This window comes from Tupaia chinensis, unplaced genomic scaffold (genome assembly GCF_000334495.1).
Source record: "Tupaia chinensis unplaced genomic scaffold, TupChi_1.0 Scaffold000057_1, whole genome shotgun sequence".
Lineage (NCBI taxonomy): Eukaryota > Metazoa > Chordata > Mammalia > Scandentia > Tupaiidae > Tupaia > Tupaia belangeri.
The window spans coordinates 2,998,175-3,018,954 of record NW_006159515.1 but is presented as its reverse complement, the minus strand read 5'-3'; the positions used below and the strand labels follow the sequence as shown (position 1 = coordinate 3,018,954).

At 36.4% G+C, this 20,780-nt stretch overlaps 1 protein-coding gene across 2 annotated transcripts in view; it reads right to left on the bottom strand.

Annotated features, from left to right (window-relative positions):
• Positions 1-20,780, bottom strand: part of FGF14 (fibroblast growth factor 14) — a 733,354-nt gene that overhangs the window by 113,642 nt on the left and 598,932 nt on the right. The window lies entirely within an intron of this gene.

Here is a 20,780-nt window from a genome sequence, read left to right as displayed (position 1 = left end):
TCTTTCCCTCTCTCTCCAGCGAGTGCACGTGCCTAATAGCAAATTTTAAAATAATACAAAAAACAGATAGCAGTCATTTGTGAGTATTTTCTGAATGCCAAGTGCTGTGTACTCACTCATTCCTCATAATAAGCTTACAAGGTAGGGATCATTTATTCCAAATTTAGAAGGAAGGAAGCTGAAGCACTGAGGGTTCAGGAAACATTTAATACCTTGGAGTTCTTAAATTAATTGAAACAGTAAATTAGTTTGTGACAAATTAAATTGTCTAGAGAAAGATGGCAAGAAAAAAAGGGAAGGAGGAGGGAAGATGAGAGGAAAACAGCCAAGATCCTTAACTTCATAAGTCAGTTATTTTTCTTACGAAAAACAAAATAAACTCAACTGAATGATGAAAAGGTAGCATGGATTAGCCCAGGGTCCATTTTCCATCGTGACAGCCAATGGGCAGCAGTGGAATGTCTTGAAACAAATGGTGTCCACAGACTCATTGTGATCAGAAGAGACTGTTTTAGTATGGAGATAGTTGTCTTTTGCTATTATTGCCTGCCTATCAATTATTTTAAAGTAGATCTAAATTGTACAAAAAATAAGAAACTGGGACCAGCAGATGGCACAATGGTTACATTGCTGGACTCCAATGTATTTGACTGTGGTTCGAGTCCCAGACACGATGGCTTAAAACTCAGGCTGTGTACGTGTGCATGCATACCCAATATCCTAGGAGAATGGAGGATAAAGGATTGAGGATTTGGGCATGGCCATGCCCCCTGGGAGGTGATTTCTTGCTTTCTGTTTTCTGTCTCTCCAGTGAACACATGCACCCTACAGCAAAAATCTCTCTAAAAAGAAAAAAACAAAGAAGAAGAAACTAATAATATAGTATCAGTTTGGTACTTAAAACAAGTAATCTTTCAAGTTATTTCAAAATAACTGCATCACGAGCCACCTGCATGATTTTATTTCTGGCATTAAAGAAATATTTCCCATTTTCTGGTATTGCTCATCATTCATTTCCAGAGACATTATGATATGGACTTTTAGAATTTTGTGAAGATGCATGACAGATCAACTATAAGGCTTAAGATAAAATGTGCCTTTATATCTTCTATCTTGGGACTTTAAATTCTTACTTTTGTACAGACATTATTCTTCCCTCTGATGTTGAAGACCTCCCTGATGTGTGTAACTGACAGATATTGCAGGGCACAGACTGCATAATTAGGAAAAGAAAGATAGTACTTCAGCCTCAACTTCATACTCATCATTTTTGTCATCTAATATCCACAAGCTTTTGGCAAATCAGCTTTTCCTAGCTATTTCTTGGCTGACAGCAGGTGAAAAGATGTAAGATGAGAATTAATTACACTGATATAAAGCTACCTAGGGATCTACTTATGAGAGTTGCTCATTGGCCCCAAAGGATATAAAATGTCAGAGAAACAGCAGCAGCAATATATCAATGAACCAAATGTTTCTGATGCTTGACAAAACACATTATGTCAATAAAATAGGTTGTGTTCTGTAATGACAGTGTACAAGAAAAGAATCAAAAAACACTACTTGTCAGCAGATGTACCATTTAAATCAATGTTTATTTATGTGTAATACCAATGATGAATAAGTCCTAGATAACTTTAATATTTCCTTATTAGCAATAAAGGAGATAGATTAAAGTAAGTATAAATTGATAAAATAAAATGGTGAAATGGGTCCAAGATTAAAACATCCAAAGAGAAAGATTAAGACTATGTTCAGTTTGTATTTTTAAGTTGAACTATTTGAACAAAGTCACAGTTAAGATTTAAGAAGAAAATTTAAATTTAAAAAGTTGTGTTTCCATACTAAAATTTTATTCAAATGTAGTCATGTCATTTTTTCCCCCTCATGTAAGAAGAAAAAAATATTTATAGCAAATGTTAGGATAATTCTAAAAAAGGAATATTGAAAGTGCTTTTTTAGGCAGTTTTTATACCCCCTTTCTATTGATGTATAACTTACTCATATTAAAGTGCATGCTATGGTTGGAATGCAGTCCTCCAAAATTCATGTGGAGATTTGGTTGTGAAAGAATATATAGGATAAAAAATAAATTCAACTATGATATTGAAAGGTGGGGCCTTTGGGAGGTGACTAGGACTCCATGACTGAATGCTGATAGGTTGGAAAGGATAGGGAATGAGAGAGTGAGAGAGAGAGAGAGAGAGAGAGAGAGAGAGAGAGAGAGAGAAAAGGAACACATGCTTTGCTTGTTGTGTCTCTCTATGGGCCTTTGGGAGGTGACTAGGACTCCATGACTGAATGCTGATAGGTTGGAAAGGATAGGGAATGAGAGAGTGAGAGTGAGAGAGAGAGAGAGAGAAAAGGAACACATGCTTTGCTTGTTGTGTCTCTCTATGGGATTCCCTGAACCCTCAAGACTGCCAAGAGTTCCCACAGAGAAGAGCTTTACAAAATGTGGCCCATTGGCCTTGGCGTCCAAACCTGTGAGTGAAATGAATCTCTATTCTTCATAAATAAGCCTGTATTCATCTGTTACGAACAGAAAAACTAAAATAATTTATTTATACATTCTGCTATTGATGGGCATTACAGTGGTTCCAGTTGGAGCTATTATACATAATTGTAATCATTAACATTTGTATGCATGTCTTTGAGTAGAAACACTCAACTCTTTTGGCTATATACCCAGGAGTAAACATGCTTTAGTGTTTATATATTTAACAGTACTAGACAGCTCCAAAATGTTTTCCTAAATGGCTTTACCAACTGACAATCCAATAGCAATATACAAGAGTTCTTTCTCTGCATCACTGCCAATACAAGGTCTTCTCAATCATATTAACTTTAGTAATTTTGTTAGAACTCTAGTGGTATTATGTCTTGGTTTCAATTTTTCTCTAATGAGTAATCGTGCTGAGAGCCTTTCTTAAGCTTTTTGTACTTGGTTATCTTCTTTTGCTAAATGCTGTTTCATTTGTCCATTTTAAAAATAAATTTATCAGTCTTCTTATCTTTCAGTTTTGTTTCAGTGGTTGAATCAGGCCAACACAGACCTTTACTATGATAAGACAACTTCGACTGCTTTGCAAGGCTATCTATTATAGAATTATGATGGGTGACTTTAAGCAAATCCTTTGCACGCTTGGCCAATTACAAAAAACAAGTATGTAGTATACTGGTATGCTCATTCTAGGAAATGTCAAGAAATAGATTTCAGTGCCATGTTTAAATTATTTTGAATTCTATTCCTTTATTCTTTCATAGCAGCTATAACTCATTTAAATACATAATGCATACATTATGAATACAACACAGGCATATGTCTCTCTCACACACACACATACTTTGTATAACAAGCATACCTCATAAATGTTATTATTCTGACTATATTTAAAAGGACAACAGCCACAATAAGATGATTTGCTATCTTTTTAATGCAGTGGTCACACTATCTACTAAGCATCAATTTTCAGATTGGGATGTGTGCAAAATGTCAATAGGTCTGTCTCTGCATGACTGAACCAAGCACAACACAGTAAATGGTTTCTGTGAGACTGCTCACTGGCAACTGAGTGTGCTCACTGGGTCCTGCCTCTCAGCCATGTAAAATGAACATACTCATCTCTGGTAACTGTTTCTGCCGCCATATGATGCTCATCAACTGTCGAATAATTCCTAGAGCTATTTCAAAGACTAAAAATAAAACAGACGTCTTCATTGTTATTGGCAAGGAGATGAGAAAAAGCATGCCTCATAGTAACTGTTTCTGACTTTACCTGATAATCAGTGTAATCACGATGCTGTTGCCAAATTACAGACTGAAAGAATATCCCGGATCCTTGGTGTTTGTTTCAGCGCTCATATCCAAATGGCCAACACTGATGTTTAGATTAGCTCCATAATACTCAAGCTATCCCGAATGACTGGATTTAATCCATGGCTTAATTTAATTCCTTCTAGGCTCTAATTTTATTCCGATTATATTTGCTGGGTTGATATAAAAATATCTCTGGCTTTAAAAAAGAAAAAATAAGTGCATTTTTAAAAGAATTTGCTACTGACTTGCTTTGGTTGCACTTATTTTTATATGTGTCCTCCATATGGGAAAGCAAAGGAGCTCTACCTTAGTGCTCACATGCCTTCCTGTCTTCTCATAGAAACTCAGTCCCAGTGTCACAGGATGCAGTAGAGGCTCCTGATGAAAAGCTCATTCAAGGTCAGGGAAACTCATTTGTGGTGTCTGCCCTGAAGGTCTGTAACTGCTGTGTTTCTGGTGCTTCCGAATCTGAGCTTTCTGCTCTTCATCCTTGGACAGGAAAATAGATCTAACTGTAAATGAGCCTCAGTGTTCAGGTGAGGGGATCGGGATCTAGGAATAGTACACTTCTAATTCAGAAGTCTTTATAGAAAGCCAAATAAAGAAAGTTGGTAAAAGGGCAGCAAGCTCACTGTCAGCCTGGTTATTGTACATCCCCATGGGGGAAGCTCCTTTAATGAGGGTGTCAAGGAGCTGGGAAACATCAACTTGACTGAAGATGTGTGAAATCGGTCCTATACAATATCATAAGGTGTTATCATAGTTTTGTCTTGTGTTTCATTTATAAAGAAGCGCCAACCACAATAGTAGAGAATAACAGTTATGTAATTACAAACAATGAAAGCCTAAAAACAAGAGTTTTCAACAGTGGTTTTAAAAATAGTGAAGTAGGACAACTCCATGGCACAGTGGCAATAATACATTGCTCAACAGAATCTGGACTCCGCATGACCACATTCAATCAAATCCCAACTTGGTCTTCCTGAAACATGCTGGATGTACATGTGAGGACCCAGAATCAGACAGGCTGGAGGCAGGGGGTGAGGGGGTGGATATCATAGCATGACCAGACCCTCTGGAGAGTGTTCATATCTCTCTCATATACATGCTCTATGATGAATAAAGGGGAAAAAAAGAAGAATACGAAGGACAGTGAGTGACATTTCTTTGCTACCAACTAAGAGCACATTGGTCAATAAGCACCACCAAACACTTTTCAGTGTCTACTCTTTGACTATTCCAGATATATTAGAAACAAATAAGAATTTACCCTATTGAAAACACATTTCCACTACCATCATTTTAAAAAACAAGAAGAATCTAGGCTAGCAGGTGGAATGATTGTTAAGGTACTGGATTATCATATAGCTAACCATGGTTCTAGTCCTGGACACAGTGACTTGAAAATCAACACAAATAAGTAAGTAAATAACTTTTCATTGTTCTCGAATCCATGATGCATTAGAGAAACTGATAATCCAGGCTAAAATAGATACCAAGATCCCCTAGTCAAGTCACTTAAATGCTGTGACTCATTTTATTAATTTGTAGCTGAGGAACAAAGTACTCTAGTTGCCATCAGTATTGTTCTCCTATTAGCAAGAACAAAAACATAAACTTGGAAGCTTAAATCAAATTTATCTAACCGTTTTGCAGTTCAAAATTCTGATGAGAGGTGTGGTAGTGACAGTGGTGCAGCAGTGCTCTTCCAGGCAGACTCACATGGGGGCATTGCGAATTCATAATCTGAGAACCCCCCCCAAGTACACCAGGTACCTGTGTACCCTCAGTCTAGGCTGGATGAAGCTAGGGGTGTATGGTGGCTTTGTGACCCTGTCTGGGGATCTGTACCAGTTTCTTTCTTCTTTCCTTCTCTTTCTTTTCCTCTTCTTTCTCTCACTCTCTCTCTCTCTTTTCTTTTTTTTGCATTCTTTCTTATCTTTTTTTTTTCTTTCTCTATTTCTTTCTTTCTTCTTTTTCTCTCTTTATCTCTTACTCATGAAGCAAATGGACTTCTGGGGAAAGAAAATCTGACAAAGGTCCTACCAGCTAAAATCAACGTATTGGCAGAGCTGTCCTTTGTGGGGGCTACAGGGAGAGAATCCATCTTTTCACTTCTTCTGCCTCTAGAGGCTGCCTGAGCCCTTTGGCCTGTGGCTTCTTCTTCCACCCCCAGCCATAATGGTACTTGAGTCTTTATTACATTGCATTACTCTGACTTCTGCCTCTCTGTTCTGCATTTAAGGAATCTTGAGATGACATTTGCACTTGAGTAACTTAGGATATTCTCATCTCGAAGTCCTTAACATAATTACATATTTTAAATCTCTTTTGCCATGTAAGGTCACATAGTCATAGGCCTTGGTGTGGACATGCAGGGGTGGCATTACACTGTATAATGATATATAATATGAGAACTAAATTAATAAATGATGAATCCTCAAAAAGTTAATGGAAAATTTGTATAATTGAAAAAAAATCTACATATAAATTTCAAAAATTCTTTGCACCAAAATAAATTTGTATATTTATTTCATTTTCCCATGGACTTTTTGAAGTCTCCTTGTCTCACAGGCACTTAGTAAAAGTTCTAGATTTACAGTGCTATTCTATATGTCAGTTACTGTTGTATTCTCACTGGAGAATGTAAAAGGACATTCACTTGCATATTTTATAATGCGCTTCACGAATATTATCTGTTGTAGAAAACCCAGTCTTGGGGTCCAGATGGTGGCACAGCAGAAAAATATGACACACTGTAAGGCTGACAACATGGGAAGGTTCTAGGTTCATGTATGGACACCTCCCTTAATATACCAGACACACACATGCTCATGATCCAGTGCTGGTTGGACCTGGGGGTAGATCATGGTGCCAAGACCTTATTGGAGGTGCCGTTTCTCTGTCTGCCTATGTGTTTGTCTCTCTCTCTATCTCTCTCACTCATGAAAGAAATAACTAAGTGAAGAAGAAGAAAAAGAGAAGGAGGAGAAGGTGAAGGTAGAGCAGAAGGAAGAGGAGGGGCAGGAAGAAACTTATACAAGTGGTATTAATCATATGGGGAATTCAGATGTTTAAACAGAAGGGATGTCATTTAATCCAGAAACAGAAAAATTAAGCTAGTCAATTAAAGAAATTTCATAGAGCAGCTACATATGAAAGTAGGATGACCAATAGCATAATTGATATTTTCCAACCAAAGAACAGAGAGGAAGAAAAGGCAAGTAGACTGAAGTTCGCAGTCAAAACTGAAATCATATCACAGTGCCTCACTGTGTGTCCTTGGAAAGGGATCTACTATTCATGAGGGGAGCACTGTGGAGAGAAAAGTAGCATGCACTTTTATTTATTTATTTAAATACCAACGTTTTTCTTTTTTTAAGTCTATTTCTTCCATTGAGGTGGTGGTGGTGGTGGGGGGCGGTAGACAGGCACACTGATAGGGCTTTCATGCGGACGTCCACCTCCAGCTTCAGCCAGCCTGGATCACATACCCAGCGTGTACAGGGTATGTGTTAATGCTAGAATGTGTTAATGATGCATCATTTTCTGGGCCCCGACATGAACTTTCAAATAAGCAATGAATAGAGAGTCATAACAATTCCTTAGGGGATGTTTTAGGAGTAGTGTAGGATGAGTTAATATCACAAAATTAAGATTTACAAGAAAGATTTGAGTGAGTCATTCAAGATTTGAGTTCATCATCTATGTGATTATAAAGCACATCTAGACGTTGTTATTCTCTGTTTTTCCTCACAAATTCTGGTCAATCAATGGGATAAACCACTACTTTGCCTAGTCCTTTTGGCATACTGCCAAAAAGAAACCACAGACCAGGAGAAGCTGTAGCCCACTGTCCTGGGCAGGGGTGCGCCTGGGTCAGCATGGCTGCCAATGTTTTCTAGTCTTCCCTTTTACTCAAGAAGGCTGTCAGGCCAGTGTGAGTAGATCGAATCCTATGTAGTCCACCAAACTTCTACACAATTACAAGTAGGTGTGGCTTTAAAGTTTCAGTGTAGCTATGATTCTAAACTATTTTGATACACCACACTTTGTGAATGGAAAGTCTTTCTGTATGATAAATGTCTACAAAAAGACAGATATTTGGCAACCTTACTATTTAATAAATCAAGAGGGATTTCAAAAGTTTGAGGAAAAATAGAATTAAAGTAGGATTCTATTTTGGTACAAAACATTTCTTGAAACCCATGCATAATGGTTTCTTTTTTACCCCCACATAAACATATTTTCCATGAACTTTTTGAATATCCCAGCTCATACTTTTGTTTTTAACTTATGAATGAAAACGAGCAGGGTTTCATTTAAGGAACATTTTCAACAGTGTTGACTAAAGAGTTGCTGTGAGCATAATCTCCTAGTGCTTGGGAATATAGAGATAAGAAAATCAAGTTACTGTTCTTAAAAAAAAAAAAAAAATCCTGACCAAAACAAAACTATGATCTACAAGTTCAATTAACTAGAAGATGAGAAGACAGAAGAGAATATTCTGCAAGTTTTTCAAATATATATATATATAGACATGCACACATACATACATATAGGTATGTGTATATTTTTATGTATTATATGTGCAAACACAAACTTATTTGTATATATGTGGGTGTGTGTGTGTGTATCAGCAGAGCAAATCATAGACTATTTGCCTGAGGTTGTCTAGTCTGCACACAGTTTAAATCTTTAATTCTTTGTCTCCACTGGTTTAATTGTAATTTACCATCTTGCTAATTGTCATTAAAATTCAAAGCCTGTTGTTGTCTTGTTTCTTAATTGTAGACCTGGGGTAACTAAACTCATTCTGAGTGGAGGAGGTAGCAAGACTTGTAAGCTGATGAATGTACTTTAATTTATCCTGACATAAATCCATGAAATTTAATGGAATGTTCTACCCAAACAAGATCATACTCCTAATTCATACACAGAGCTATTCACAAGAGAACACCATAGCTACTTCATTTCTTAAACCAATGTTATTGTATTCCCCTAGTGATCAAACAATTATCTCCAAATGAAAGTACAATACAGGTTGAAAAATGGAGTAGACAGAAATATTGGTTGCTGGTTTCACAGAGACAAACAAGGTTTAAATATGATGGCATGTAGACATTTAGAAGCAAGGGAAATAATTTTCTAAATAATGTCAGAGAAACTGTATTGCACCTGAAATAATTCATGGATAAATCTATGTTCAACTTCTCTTATTGTTTCAGAATAGGGAAGTTTCATGATAATTCTATGTTCAGCTTCTCTTATTGTTTCACAATAGGGAAGCTTCATGATAAATCTATGTTCAACTTCTCTTACTGTTTCAGAATAAGGAATCTTCAGATTTTTTCTTAAGCTTGATGTATTGCGATTGGTGATAAACTTTTCTGAAGATAATAGTGTTGCTTCCACTCAGCTTTCAAAGCTGTGTGTGCATATGTTTGCACGCATATGTGTGTGTGAGAGACACACATAGATTTATGTTTTTCTTTTTTTAATGTTCTCAGCATTTAAGCAAACTTATAAATTCACCCAGACCAATCAATTTCAATAAAACTTTTGACTCTGAATAGAAAAACATTGCAAAACTAAATATGACTTCACAGAGACATATTAAAAAGTCTCCCAAGATTATTTTTTAAAGGATAAAATTAGACTATGAAAGAACTAAAAGAAACATCCAGCATCTTCCCCATGAGTTATGTTTGCTGTCACTGCCATGTCCTCAACCCTAAGAACAGTGCCTCAACCACAGCAGATGTTTTCTAAATATTTGGTTAAGAAATGAGGAAATACATTTCTCTGTATAAAGTAACAAATTGTAAAATGCAAATTGCACATTTGGTCTTTGAAATAGATATTCATAGGCTTTTATGTAATAAGAGGCAAGAACTTATTTAGATTTTGAAATTTTCCTGTAACAGAAAATGACCAACATGTTTTCTTTTTCTTTTTTGTTATATACAGTTAATGCAACTGGTAAAACTCTATGTAAATGAATGCTGCCCATCTAAGTAGTCATTTAGGAAACTGCTTTAATACTAATCATGGAGCTATTGATTTAAACATGTTTAAACCTCTCTCCCGCACTCTCACTCCCTCTCTCATTTTAATGTAGGAGATTTCAAAGATACTTATCTAACCTTATCCTGTAACTGATCTTCTAGTTCACATTCTCACTTCATATAGGACTATAATGCTACTACATTCTAAGTATAAACATTGCAAAAATAAAAAATAGATTTTCAAAATCTTGTAGATGTTCCTAGTTGCTCTGTTATAGGTCACTTGCCGTCTTAATTCAGTCATAACTATAAAATAAGTTTAATATGTCTATGACAGGAACCCAAGTTCCCTCTCTATTGCTTTATATAATATCCCAATTGAATAAATCAGGTATTTCATAGCTTTATATGAATAAAATTCCACTTTATATATGAAATCCATGCATCTAATTTTGATATAAACCTCTGTAAGCACATTATAAAATCACCAAAGCCCCAATAAAATATTTTATCTCTAAAATAGGAATCAGCATTCTATTTAAGAAAAAGTCTACAGCAAAATGTTCAATTATAGCTCGCCAATATTCTTTGTGAAAATAAACATTATTACTCTTTACCATCTTTTAAAGATAAACTAAATTGTTTCATTATTATATGTGTCAACGCAAAATAAACAGTAATACTATAAAACATAGTGAATTCAGACTATCTCCTCTAACTAAACTTTTTCATTGGTATACATTTTAACAGTAATTGGTGCTTTCAACACATTCTTCTAAAAGTTTCTCCAGTTACAACACTCAGACCTTTGCAGAAAGGTGAATGAAAAAAGAACCTTAAGGGATCAGCAGTTAATGTAATGGCTATGTCTCTGGACTTTCATGTAGTTGACCGTGGTTCACATCCCGGACCCAGTGGCTTTAAACTCACACTGGGCATGTGTGTGAGCATGCCCAAGATCCTGAGAGGAGAAGAAATTGCGGCATGGCCATCCCCCCCGGGGGATGATTTCTTGCTTTCTGTTTCTCTGTCTTTCTGGCGACCGCACGTGCCCTATAGCTAAAACCTCTACCAAAAAGAAAAAAAAGGACTTTAAGATGTCTCCCACTTCCCTCACCAAAAAAAGCAAAACATAAGCAAATACAAAGTTCCTCATGCTGGGAACCAGCAGTTAGCGTAATGGCTATGTCGCTGGACTCCCACGTAGTCGACCACAGTTCGTGTCCCGGACCCGGTGGCTTAAAACTCACGCCGGGCGCGTGTGCGTGCGTGCCCAAGATCCCGAGAGGAGAATGGAGGAGAAGGGATTGCGGCGTGACCATCCCCCCTGGGGGGTGATTTCTCGCTTTCTGTCTCTATGTCTCTCTCTGTCTGTCTGGCGAGCGCACGCGCCCTACAGTGAAAATCTCTCCAAAAAAAAAAAAAGTTCCTCATGCTGAATCACAGCTTCACACTAAATCACTTTATTTCTAAATTTCTTTATTCCCCTTAAGTAAGTAATCACTCTCAGTTATAGAATCAATCAAAACATATTTTGAACATCTTCTACACATACAGTGTTTAGAGGAATACAAACGTGTAGGATATAGCCATGTGAAAAATCACAGATTCTTGAAATGCAAATTATCTTGTACCTGAAGGTCCCTCATTTTGCAAACATAAAAGTAGTCACACCTAAAATTTGTGTAGTACTTCACAGATTGCAAGTATTAGTGTTGCAGTATTGCCTTTGTGTCCAAAACATGAACCTTAAAAATAAGCATTAAAAACTGCCTTTTAGGGGGCCAGCAGGTGGCATGGTGGTTAAGGTGCTGAAGTTTCACATGACCAACCACGGTTTGAGTTCTGGACATGGCAACTTGTTTTCTCACTTCCCCTTCTTTCCCCTCTCTGTTTCTCTCTGTTCAAATTTAAATAATAATAATAACAATAAAATTAAATAAATATTTTTTAAAAACACTACCATTTCACATATGAAAAAAAAAACCTCAGTTGAAAAGTCTATGCAAAGCCTGATAGGGAGTAATTGTTGAGAGCAGGATTTAATTTAAGCTTTCTGAGATTGAGTCTCAGATGCTTACACTGCAGCTCAGTAACTGATCAAACATTGCCAAGCTACTTAGTATCATATGTAAAAACAAAGCACATCTGTTCTTTCCTATTACCTGAATGCAAACAGGAGTCAGCAGCAACAAGGATACCTAGCATCCGCCTGAGCCGACATACATAATGAAAATCACAGAAGGTGTTTAAATAAGCAAAAAGACACAGCTCCCTATATATTCATCTGTACCTAATGCAGTGATAATGGAAGTAAGTACAAAGCAGTCTAAAAATAGAAATTTCCTACAAGAAAAAAATCATTTAGTAAAACTTGTGGTTGTGTCAGTAAAACCTGTGTGTCTAAGGATCATCTACAGTGCCTCTTAAAATGTAAATTAGAAGATGCTGTGCCCATTTGGAGAGTCTAATTTAACAAGTTTGGAAGAGATTTAAATCAGTGCTTCCAAAGTTTTGCTGTATATCAGAATAACGTGGGGAGTTTTTAAAAATCTTAACACTCAGGCTATACCCAAAAGCAATTAAATCAGAATGTAGAAGCCAAATATCAATAGTTGATATTTAAGTATTTAATTTGAACAAAAATGAGCAGATTGTGTGTGTGTATATATATATATTTATGCATTTTTAAAGCTCAGATAGATATAACTCATTCTCTACAATAATTTTATGGTATTCCATAGAATGGATGCCGATTATCTAACATTCAGACTCTTTTATACATTTTGCTCTTAAAAGCATTGTTGAAATAACCATACATTTTATTCTTTTTTAGACTTTCATATTTTATAACTAATCCTTAGAAATGGGATAAATGAAAATAGAAATTATCAAACTGCTATTTTAAAATAATTATTTTATTTAACATTATTTTATTATTATTGTTATTATTATTATTATTAATTTGACCAGAGAGAGACATACAGAGAAAGAGCGAAAGTGAGAACGACACAGAGAGAGAAAGAGAGGGAAAGTGAAGCTGCCAGGTCTGAGACTAGAACCACAGTTGGCCATGAGGGAGTCCAGCGTCCGTGACCACCATGCCACCTGCCAGCCCCTCAAACTGCTTTTTAAAAAACTCTTAGCGATTTACACTTTTAGAAGGAATACATGAGCAGGTCACGATTTATTAGAATGAATGTCTATATTTTAATATTTCTCTAGTTATTAAGTCATTACCTCTTAGATTTGCCAAGTCTGGTCCATTTTCTCACGTAATTGAAGACACTGGAGTGTTATAACTTTTTTCAATGGTTAATTTTTTGCTAACTTCATGGATAACATCATGATACCTTGTTTTGTTTAAATTTTCACTTCCCTGAATACATTTATAGGCCATTTGCAGTGACTTGGTTTTCTATTTGCCAATTTTATTGGTTGATTATAACTTGTGAATGCTACTAGATCAGGGTAATAGGCATAACTCCTTCTGACATGTTTTTATATGTGACCCACATATCAAAGGAAAAGTAGCCACAGAGTAGTTCTATACCCTATGATGAGGTGCTAACCCACCCACACAGACGTAGTAAGAGAGAAAGCCAGAAGACAGCATTTGAAGAGAGTATTCAGGGCTCTGTGATATGGCTACCCACCCTTGCCTTCAGGGAAATGAGCATATGGGCCTCTCCTTGCCTTAAAATCAACCGGGAAAGGAGATTTCAAGAAAATTCCAGAGAAATCTTAAAGTATATCCCTCGATGTTTAAGGGTTGTGCCATGAAACCCTGACTCTTGCTGGTGGAATCTAAAATCTAGAGGTTGGCAGGAAGTATAATGCAAAAAAATTTAAAAAAGAGTGTTGGGAACCAGTCATACTGTGTAGACCACATGCACAAAATGGTATGCAGGATCAATAGTAGTGACAAAAACAGAAAGATGGGCTGGTATGGTGATGTGTCCCAGAAAGAAGCCACGATTACTGTAGTCTGAGGTGGTCGACTGCTAAGTCAAAACATGACTATGGCATCATTGCTTTCCTTGTAAAAGGATTAGAAGTCTCTGGTGCGAGAACTGGAGCCTCAAGAGAACAAGCTGGTAAATATGCATCTGACCAGTGCGAGCTTCAACCCCTATGAACTGGAGAACTGCTACCTTCTTTATGCGTCACTGTGAAGACTAAACAAGACTGTCAGTAAAGTGCCTGATACGAGGGTCATTGTGAAGAAAACTTACATGAGATTACAATTGTCCTAAATTAAATAAGATTTTTTCTAATCATAGAAATAACTACTAGTGATCATAGGTTTTTCAGTATGAGACTGGCCCAAACTAGATTAAGAAAGGTACTTTAATCTGAATAGAAATTTGGAATTTTGTTCATACTAGATCAGAATTTTAATTGCCAAAAGTTTTTTCCTTGTTCTCTTGGTTTTTTCTTTTTTTTGCTATAGGGCAAGTACACTTGCTGGAGAGAGACATAGAGAGAGAGAGAGAAGGTGAGAAAGCACCTCCCAGAGGAAATGGTCACACTGCAATCACTTCTCTTCCATTCTCCTCTTGGGATTTTGGGCATGCATGCACACTTGCCCAGCATGTTTTTCAAGGCTCTGGATCTGGGACTCAAACTGGGAACCAGCTGCCTTTTCCATCACACCCCCAAAACATTTTAGAGTTGAATGGGCACAAAAAGTGAGGACCTACTTGAGACAACAATCAAAGGAGTAAATACCCTAGTTTCTAGAGACAACTAGAAAAGGAGATAAAAAATAAGATTGATTTCTACTTTGTCCTCCTCCATGCAATATTTTTAATTTAAAAAAAATTTATTTTAAACATTCATTCACTAGACATCAGCATAGCTTATAAAATGAACATGCCCAGCATGAATACACTGCACACAAGTCCAATTAAAAATATCACACATGTTATCAACAGACCATCCTCCGTATATCTGTGTCCCTTAAATGTCTCACCCATTCTTCTCCATGATATTGTTCTCACCCTCCCATACCTTCTTTAATAAACAAACTTGTTAAATTTTTTTAAAAAAACTTTTGTATATTTATCTTGTATTTTTATGTTATCAGATTATTTTATTAGTAGTTATTATTAAATATTTTAGTTTTCCCAAGTATAAACTGCATCATTTGCAAGCTCTGCTATTTGTAATGATTCTTTTATTCTATTGTCCTATTGCATTGAATTGAACCTGAAAATAATATTGATATTTTCTAGAAAAGGTTTATCTGATTAATTTATTATTTTAATGTCATTGGATATAGTATTTTATAGTTACTATGATGCTTAATGATGATTTTTGTTAAGTAATATATATTATTTATATATCTATTATATTTTAATTTAGACTACAAGTTTTAAAACAAGTGCTGAATTTTACTAGACATTTTTCTATTACATCTATTAATGTAACAGTAGGTCTTTTCCTCTTCATTTTTTGGTATAATACTGAGCTATTAACTAAGTGGGGGAATAAAACACATTTAGTCTTGTCATATGACACATTCACTAAAGTGCTGGAGTTAGCTTCTAATACTTAATTTTGATTTTTTCTAACATGTATATCTTATTTTGTGTGTATGTCATGGGTCTGTGTACTATCGTGGTCATATGTTGTTAGAATGAATATCTACATTTTAATTGTTCTCTAGTCATTAACTCAGTATTTGTCAGATTGGGGACTTCTGGCCTATGAAGAAATAGAACTGATTTTTTAAAAATGTAGACACATCTGGATTAAATGCCAGTTCTCCTATGATACCAGACACTACTTGTGAGAGCTTGAGGTAATTTCTGCACTTTCTTAAGTCTCAGATTCCTGAAAAGAAAGCATCGTTGGTTAGAATAAAATGAGAAAATGCATATAAAGCACTTACAAAAGGATTTCATTCATAAAAATATGCTCAATGTATGATGAGATGGTCAACATTGTGTTTCAGGATATTTCTATGTGAAGAGAAAAGTATACCTAACAACAATGTTATTTCAAAAGCATTTATATTGATGTTTGTGTAACTCTTTTTTTCAAGAAAGGTGACTTTATCGTCTCTAAGCTTCCTTAGCCTATGCTCCATGGTTATGGCTAAGGAGTGCCTGAGTCAAACTTTCTTAAACTAATGCAGTCACTGTAACAATCTTTAATATATTCTGAAATGCATTCTACTTGTCCTCAATAGTGACTTCTTTTTAATCCTGTTGAAATTAAAAAAAAAAAAAAAAGGAAGAAAGAAAGAAAGAAAGAGAAAAAGAAAAAGAAAAAGAAAAAGAAAAAAGAAAAAGAAAAGAAAAAGAAAAAGAAAAAGAAAAAAAGCTCATCCATGACCCTGTAACTTTCCAAGTTTTGTTCTATGATGTTCCGGTCTCCTCCTAAGGGGTGACCTGGAGACAGTGGGCTCCCCCGTGATTCTGGCTGCTCTTTTGGATCCTCGGCTCCATCCTTGACAAAGACTTCGCTCCAGGCACAGTGATTCATCCTGAAGCCTGAAGCCAAAGTGTGCATGGAAATCACCATCCCAAGACTGAATTTTGTATTTTAAAGAGGATTGCTCATAGAACTAATAAGTGCTTATGCAAAGAACTTTAGTCACTTGGTAATCACCTAACCTTCACTATAACTCTTCTGAAGTAAGCATACTTTTCATCCTCTGCTCTTGTGAAGATCTGAAGGAAATAAGCAAGAAGGTCAGGCACTGTGCAAAGTAGATCAAAAATAAAGTTCTCACATAAATAAACTTTGCTTAACTTGAGCCTGAGCTAGTCAGGCTAATAAAAAATTTTGTTTGTTTGTTTGTTTGTTTAAATGGCCAGAAAGTGTGCGTCCTTGCCAGAGAGAGAAGGACTAAGAGCTCCCCACTGGGATGTGGTGACACACAATCCCTTCTTCATTTCTTCTTCCTGTCAGGATTTGGGGCATGTGGCACACACCTGGTTTTGGTTTATGTTTTGTTCATTTTAGCTGCCCATGCTGGAATATGAACTGTGCTCAGCCAAGTAAGACCCACTTCCTTAACCACTAGGCTATGGGGCCCAGCTCTTCCTCCCCAAAACACATTTTTTAAGAGAAGCAGCAACTAATACAAATGATGTTTACCTAATTAAAGTTCACAGGTAATAAAAACGTTGAATAGACAGAAAACAGCCAGGCAAAAACTCCAAAGGAGGACAAAGGGGCGGAAACACATATGTTCCACTTATTTGCAAAGTGTTCTGTGTTTTCCTACTTTTAGAGCTGTGCATAGATAAAACCCAGGTACCCAAGGATCAATCACAATTATGTAGGGGGTTTGAAAAGTAGCTCACACAGTTGTACATCCCTCTTTCTAAACCATTACATCAGATTCACTGACACCAACATAATTTAAAGTTGCCCAAGGTGAGGTCAAGGTTGAAATCTACCAATTTAAAGTAACATGAAAGATTCATGATAATAGTAATAATAGTGTCTGTATACTAATAATTAGAACCTAATCATTTAACACCTATTGGTTTCTCTTTACTGTTCACTGTCTGATGAAATATGCAATTATAGTCTGTCAAAGACCTTTTGTAAACTTTGTATTTAATGAAAAGTTAGGTTCTCTAGGAATTCTTCTATTGATGATGGCCCATGATAGACTATGTGAATTTTAATTTAAAAGCCCAAATATAAATATGATCCTAAGAAAAACCTTGGATTTTGACTTTAAAGATAAAAGAAATTCAGTATTTAGAGATGATATTTAGGAATAAAGAGAGAAGGTAAGTTAAGGTTTTGTCCAATGTTGACTCACAAGCAAGTGAAATAGAATTACCAATTCTCTCAACTTAATAAAGGCCACAAATCTGAAGGGAGTTCAGGAGTGCCTCAAAAGGCAGAGGTCACATATGAAGCTTCAGCACATGTTTTGTGTACTGTGTTTTCCCAACTGCTTTTTCACGTTCTTTAAGTTGAATTAGAGTTAATGGAATACTGATGAAACCGCTGGGTAAATGACATGTGATTGAGAGCATTACTCTATGTACGCAGACAAAAATACAGAAAAATTTCATGTTTCCTCTAAGTTATGAAAACCCAATGTACAGTTTATCTTGATGATAGGAAGTTTCTAGCTAAAGAAATAAGACTAGATCCTACTCTCTTGGAAGAGCTAGAAGAAAATAAAATCAATCCTACTCAAGGGAAATGGCTGATATATTTTTGTGTCCTCTTAATACCAGCATTTTAATAAATACTTGTAAGTCTATGCTCTGTAAATATATTATTGAAAAAAAGCAGAGCCTCAATTTCTCCTTGGCAAATGAGAAATAAATGCTTTAACATATAAATATCAGTTGAATTAATTTTTGTGTAAAGTGGATATTTGGCAATACTTCAGATTCGCTCTTATAGACGAAATACCACATTACATCTATTTTAACAGTTTTCTAAATTTATTTTAAATTATGAAATAATTTATGTTTTTCTATTTAATTCATAAAAATAAATTAAATATGGTTATTTTATCAATATATGTAATTTCCCCTTCATTTAAAAACATATTATGAACAAGCTATTATGAACTTTTATAGCTTATTTTATTACTTAAAGATATACCTTTTTGGGACCAGCAGTTAGCGTAATGGCTATGTCACTGGACTCCCACGTGGTCGACCGCAGTTCGCATCCTGGACCCAGTGGCTTAAAACTCCCGCCGGGTGCGTGTGCATGCGTGCCCAGGATCCCGAGAGGAAAATGGAGGAGAAGGGATTGCAGCATGGCCATCCCCCCTGGGGGGTGATTTCTCGCTTCCTGGTTCTCTGTCTCTGTCTGTCGGGCGAGCGCACGCACCCTATAGCAAAAACCTCTCAAAAAAAATAAATATATACCTTTTTCTTATTCTTAATTACTTAAAGTAGATATCTTAGGTGTCAGTTTTTATTTCTTTCACTATTTAAAAATACTTCTGTCTTTTCATGATATGTAATAACTCTCTTATCTATTAATATAATGATATACTTTCCAGTTACGTGACAGCCCTATCATGTTAAACTTGATAGTTAAGAGATAGACATTTATGAACTTATAGTTAAAACATGCAGAGAAGAATTCGTTTAAATAACACTAAAAGAAATCATTGCTATAAGTCAAAGGAATCATCACCTTTATCTAAATATTTCATGCAAAGTAGAGAGGAGAAGGGAGTGCAGCATGGCCATCCCCCCTGGGGGGTGATTTCTCGCTTCCTGGTTCTCTGTCTCTGTCTGTCGGGCGAGCGCACGCACCCTATAGCAAAAACCTCTCAAAAAAAATAAATATATACCTTTTTCTTATTCTTAATTACTTAAAGTAGATATCTTAGGTGTCAGTTTTTATTTCTTTCACTATTTAAAAATACTTCTGTCTTTTCATGATATGTAATAACTCTCTTATCTATTAATATAATGATATACTTTCCAGTTACATGACAGCCCTATCATGTTAAACTTGATAGTTAAGAGATAGACATTTATGAACTTATAGTTAAAACATGCAGAGAAGAATTCGTTTAAATAACACTAAAAGAAATCATTGCTATAAGTCAAAGGAATCATCACCTTTATCTAAATATTTCATGCAAAGTAGAATGCAGGGCCAGTTCCACAGAAGAAGCCAGAGCTCACACGTTGACTGCTTTTTTTTTTTTTTTTGGAGAGGGTTTTGCTATAGGGGCGGGGCGCTCGCCGACAGAGAGAGACATAGAGACAGAAAGCGAGAAATCACCCCCCAGGGGGGATGGTCACGCTGCAATCTCTTCTCCTCCATTCTCCTCTGGGGATCTTGGGCACATACGCACATGCGCCCGACGTGAGTTTTAAGCCACCAGGTCCGGGACGTGAACCGCGGTCGACTACGTGGGAGTCTAGCGACATAGCCATGACGCTAACTGCTGGTTCCCACACGGTGACTGCTTTTCAAAACCCTGACCTGGTCAGCTAAAACAAGCCAGGCATGTGTGAGAGTGTCCAGGATCCCACTGGCTAGAGGACTGGAAGAAGGAGATTGTGGCAGGATCACACCCTAAGGAAGGTAATCCTCTCACTTTCACTCTCTTTCTCACTCTCACATGCATGTGCATACTCCCATCATAAATAAAGAGAAAACAATGGCAATAGCAAGTGGGAATCAGGGAATTCCACATAACATGTGGCAATACACAACTCACTCATGTCAGAGGTGAAAATTGGTACCTCTGCCACTAGTAGTAGTTGTATGTTGTTTACGACAATCTTATACAGCATACATAACAGGGAGATAATTAAAACAATACTTTATTTGATTATTTTGTGTTTGTGCATGATTTTATCCATTCAGAATACACTATAAACATAACACATGGGGTTAGCATTTACCAGCAAATGCACCAATGCCCCACAGTCCAAACTGAAAAGATAATCTCTCATATACTCTTTTTTTTTTTTTTAAATTTTTGGAGAGGTTTTTGCTATAGGGTGCGTGCGCTAGCCAGACAGACAGAGAGAGACAGAGAAACAGAAAGCGAGAAATCACCCCCTAGGGGGATGGCCACACTGCATTCCCTTCTCCTCCATTCTCCTCTTGGGATCTTGGGCACGCACGCACATGCCGCCGGGGTGAGTTTAATCCACTGGATCTGGGACTCGAACCACGGTCGACTACGTGGGAGTCCAGCGACATAGCCATTACGCTAACTGCTGGTCCTCTCTCATATACTCTTACACGAGCTTCCTGGTCAGGATTTCTGTGCCCTCCCCCCGGCCCCAAAATCTACACTGATCTCCAAGTCAAAGAAACTATGAGTTAATCTATGTTAAGGGAGACTGTACCAATAATAGATCTGCAAGATAAAAAAAAAAAAAAGCTTTCTTACTACAAAGTGTACATAAGGAGAAAACCCCAGAATGTCAAACTAAGCATGCAGCATCTTCCCATAGCAGTCATAAAACCTAGGATGGATA